We start from the raw sequence: 5,473 nt of genomic DNA on the forward strand, positions 1-5,473 counted from the left end.
CGGGGGGAGGGGAGGAGGCGGGGTGCACCAGATGCCTTGCTGACTTTCCTTTGCTTCCTCCTGCACCAAGGATGGTCCTGCGTGGGTCTTGTAGCTACGGGAGCTCTGGCTCCTATTTTGCAGCCATGGGGGCTCTCTTGTTACCTAGTTTGCTGCACACGTTGCCCATCAGTTTTCGGAGTTTGTTATCATAGTTGCTCTTCCAGTTCTTTCTGAGGGGATTCAAGAATATTTAGGTACCATGACTCCACAACTGCCATCTTCCCAGAATCATTGGGAGCCACTTACAGTCCTTTCTGATGTGAGGCAGGTTATAAAAGAAGCAAATAAATAACACTTAAAGTGCTTCATAATACTTTATTAGCTTCTATGTCACATGTAAATAATTCATATATACAGATATGCTCCAGTCAAAAAAGAAATAGAGTTCTGCTTTTGCAATTCCTGAGAGGATGCTTGCTTATTAATTAGCTCTTTAAAGACAGTATTTTAGTTTTTGTTCCTCCTTATTTCTAGGAAGGACAGCACTGCCAATATTTCCATAAGATGAGCTTTGATATGATCTCAGACCAGAGAGGCAGCTTTCGTTTCTTGGCTATTCCTTCACTCATCTGCTTTTCCTCTCCCATGTGTCCTTGAGTCTATCCTCATTGGAAGTGGAGAATGGTGGTTTGGGGTCATGCTGGGAATAGACTCGGGGGCAACTTGTCAGTCTTTTCTAGGAGACTTAATAATATCACAAATACAGACATATCTGTGAATTTTGATATCGGCTTCAGTGTTTCTTTCAATGGGTGTATCCCAACTGAGTAGTGTACTTTGGCAATACTGTATGAGTGTCAAGCAAGAATTAACCTTCTAGAGCCTATTAGGCATACTCTGAGAAATGACTACGCCCCATTGCTAGAACAGTCATTTTGCATTCACTCTGAGTCCAAGACTGGGTGATATTTTTCCGTCTTCTTTCACATAAAAAGTCATTCTCAGTAATTTTATTTGTATAATGTATTTTTTCTACCTCTAAGTTAGCATGCAATTTTTCTCTGTGATTTTAATCAGTGTCCATCTGACCACATTCCCAATTTACCATGATCACTTGGAATTCAGAGCATATCCTCAAAGGCAGTAAAAAACAGTTTTGGCTCTGAGGTATTGATACCCAGGCTTATATTCAAATATTCAGTCATCCTACTGATGAAGTCATTAAACAATGCTGAATCAGAAGTATTCATTTTTCTAAACCTAACATGTATATTTGCAGTTTAATACTACAGGGTTTTAATGGAATAGTTGCGACATAATTGTAAAGTTGCTTTTGGCATCTGTGTAGATAGTTCCACCATAAGCATGTAATTGTTATTGGTCAATACTGTTGAAGGAAGAGAGAGACCAAGGAAGGAAGGGAGGAAGGAAGGAAAGAAGGAAGGAAGGAGAGAAGGAACTGTTATTTACTGGTATGTAGATGAGTGCTAAATGATGATATACTGGAAGCTTTGCAAAATGCCCTTAAGGAAAAAAAAATAATAGCTTATTTTTTATTCCTTTGTAGGAAAACACTAAATGAAGGTAGCAATATTTCATTTAAGCAAACACTTAAAAACCCTTATATTATACAAACAAATGCAAGATCAGCAAATACCACTCTGCTGTGGGGGAAAACTGAGAAAACCAGATTTTTTTAAAAAGAATAGCTCAAGGTTTAAAATTGTGCTTTTATAGACTATCATGGTTTTAGATTAAAAGTAAGCCTTGATGGAAATATTTTATGAAGTTTACTATTTCCTTTTAAGTGGATTATGCAGATGTTCTTAAAGCTAACACATCTTCAATTTAAAAAACTTTCCTGGGATTCTTTTATTTTATAGATACCCTGGGATTCTTTTGTTTTATAGCTCATCTTTGAAGCTGAATTAAGCTGTAATTGCTGTGTCACACGGAACTCTGTTCCCTGTCAACAAACATTAAATCAAAAGATAAGATTCTTATTTTCAATGGCTTTTGTTTATTAGGATTGTATAAATATAGTCAAACCTCATTGTGTAATGGCTTATTCTTACATGGATTTGGATACCATGGTGACCAAAGAAGAGTTTTATTTGATAAGTTGGTTTCCTAAGTTAGAAAGTTTGTTTCTTCCTATTCCCAGTGAGCATTATCTTAAGGTTCCACTATAAATATATGTGAGTCTGTCTTTGGGTTTTTCAGTGAAAAGCTTAAGTATAAACCCTGTTGATTTTCAATTATTATGTAATTTATTGCCCAATTCTCTTTCTACTTGACTTAATAATCATTGAGCTTTCGGTACTATTTAGCAAACTTAATATTCAGCTGTATCTGCTTCCTTGTCACATGTCGTGATTCTATGAGTATTTTAGACAATCTTAAGTAGGATAGGTGGCCAATATCTGGGTTTCCAGTGCAAGTTGTATACATCTCCACCACGGCTCCTCTCACACCGTGTAAATGTGGTTACTGGTTTTTCTCTTGCCACCTCGGGGCTCGTGACCAGTGTGCCCATTTCTAGGTCTCTTATGCCTAAGACTATTTCTGGCAGAGTGGACGCACTCGATAAATATTTGCCAAGTGAAATAAAGTTTAAACTTTATGGTGCACACTAGAACTTTTCTTCAGTCATGACTTTGATTCTCATTATTTTACACATTATGAAGAGTATTCCCTCTTTCCTGAACACCAAAACATCATGAACATTGAAGACACTAAACTGAGAGTTGCTGGAGTGGTGGGGGGTGGGAGGGATGGGGTGGCTGGGTGATAGACGCTGGGGAGGGTATGTGCTATGGTGAGTGCTATGAATTGTGTAAGACTGTTGAATCACAGACCTGTACCTCTGAAACAAATAATACATTAGATGTTAAAAAAAAAAGAAGAAGAAGAAGAAGAAGAAGAAGAAGAAGAAGAAGATAGCAGGACGGGAAGAATGAATGGGGGGAAATCGGAGGGAGAGAGGAACCATGAGAGACTATGGACTCTGAAAAACAAACTGAGGGTTCTAGAGGGGAGGGGGGTGGGGGGATGGGTTAGCCTGGTGATGGGTATTAAGGAGGGCACGTTCTGCATGGAGCACTGGGTGTTATATGCAAACAATGAATCATGGAACACTACTTCAAAAACTAATGATGTAATGTATGGTGATTAACATAACATAATAAAAAAATTGAAAAAATATACAGATAAAAGAAAACATCTCATGACTGTTGGTGGACACATTATGTTATGGTCTTTGTACAAGGTTCTCTTTGTAACCTGGCATGCAGCATTTTTCATCAATGTGCATCTTATGTACTGACAGGTCACTGTGATGACATTAGGAAGGTGACAGGGCTAGAAGAATGACTCAGCAGGGAAACACAGACATTGCTATGTAGGTATTTATCACATGACTCCAGAGAAAGTCACAAATGGTGAAATTGTTACTTTTTTTCAGGCAGAGTTTACAATGGTTTAATAATATGTTAGTCTTGGATTATTGTATTCCCTATGGTCATAAAATATGACAATATGACAAAAAATATTTTTTTTTGTTAGGTTATATCTAATAGTATAACTATGGCATTTTTTTTATGCCTGTATCACTGTCATTTTCATTTTGAAACTTGGCGTTAAATACTTGAAGAATTTCCTTCTTTTTCTTTTTAATTGAAATATATCTTGGGCATCCCTTTGGGTTAATACATACAGCTGTTTATTATTCTTTAGCATGGATGTGCCATATTTTATTAGCTCATGAAGATGAGATTAAAGGGAGAGAAGAGAATGGGGATTACTATGTTTTTCTTTTATATCTCTGTTTTGTTATAATGAGCATATATCACTTTTGTTGTTAAGATTATAAAGTTTAAAATGTGATAATAAATGTTCATTCAAGGAGGCTGGTTTAAAGACAAAGATTTTTAGAACTAACTTCTGAATATAATGAGTATTAAAAATGATTAAATAGTTTAAATTTTTTTTTAAAGATTTTATTTATTTATTTGAGAGAGAGAGAAGGAGAGACAGAGAGCAGGAGAGGGAGGAGGGTCAGAGGGAGAAGCAGACTCCCTGCTGAGCAGGGAGCCCGATGTGGGACTTGATCCCGGGACTCCAGGATCATGACCCGAGCTGAAGGCAGTTGCTTAACCAACTGAGCCACCCAGGCGCCCAAAAATGATTAAATAGTTTGATGACAATTTTAGGATGTGACCTTTGCTTTTGGAGTCACATCCCCCAAGACTGATGTCATGGAGCTTACTACCTATGTCTTATTCTGTGAGTTTTATGGTTTCAGGTTTCACATTCAAGTCATTAATCCATTTTGAGTTAATTTTTGTGTACGGTATAAGGTGGTGGTCTAGTTTCATTCTTTTTCCATTGGCCCTCCGGTTTTCCCAACACCATTTATTGAAGAGATTGTCCTTCCCCCATTGTATATTCTTGGCTCCTTTGTCATAAATTAATTGGCCATACATGGGTGTGTCTATTTCTGGGTTCTCTATTCTCTTCCATTGGCTTATATATCTGTTTTTAAGCCAATACAATACTGTTTTGATTACTTAGCTTTGTAATACAGTTTGAAATCAGAGAGCATGATGCCTCCAGTTTTGTTCTTTCTTAATATTGCTTGGCTTTTCAGGGTCTTTTGTGGTTCCATACAAATTTTAGGATTATTTGTTCTATTTCTGTGAAAAATGCCATTGGAATTTTCTTAGGAATTGCATTGAATCTGAAGATTGCTTTGGATAGTATGGACATCTTAACAATAGTAATTCTTCCAATCCATGAGCAAGGAGTATCTTGCCATTTATTTGTGTCTTTGGTTTCTTTCATCAACATCTTATGGTTTTCAGTGTACAGGCCTTTCACTTTCTTGGTTAAATTTATTCCTAGGTATTTTATTCTTTTTTATGCAGTTATAAATGAGGTTGTTTTCCCAATTTCTCTGATAGTTTGTTATTAATATACAGAAATGCAACAAGTTTTTGCGTGTTGCTTTTGTACTCTACAACTTTACTGAATTTGTTTATTTGTTCAAATAGCTTTTTGGTGGAGTCTTTTAGGATTTTCTATATATAAAATCATGCCTGCAAACAGTGACACTTTTTCTTCTGCCTTTCCAATTTGGATGTTTTATTTCTTTTTCTTGCCTAATTGCACTAGCTAGTATTTTCAATACTATGTTGAATAAAAGTGGTGAGAGTGAGTATTCTTCTCAGGTTTTTCAAAAAATTAAAAATAGAACTCCAATATGATCTAGTAATTCTACTTCATGGTATCTATTCAGTGAAAACAAAAACACTAATTTGAAAAGATAGAAGCACCTCTGTGATCATTGAATCATTATTACAATAGCCAAGATATAAGAATGTTCTAAGTGTTCACTGATAGATGAATGGATAAAGAAGATGTAATATATATAATGGAATTCTACTCAGCCATAAAAAAGAATGAAATCTTGCCATTTGCAGCAACATGGATG

This window comes from Mirounga angustirostris, unplaced genomic scaffold, assembly GCF_029215605.1.
Source record: "Mirounga angustirostris isolate CCGP_5_RB_7025 unplaced genomic scaffold, mMirAng1.0.hap1 SCAF_8, whole genome shotgun sequence".
Lineage (NCBI taxonomy): Eukaryota > Metazoa > Chordata > Mammalia > Carnivora > Phocidae > Mirounga > Mirounga angustirostris.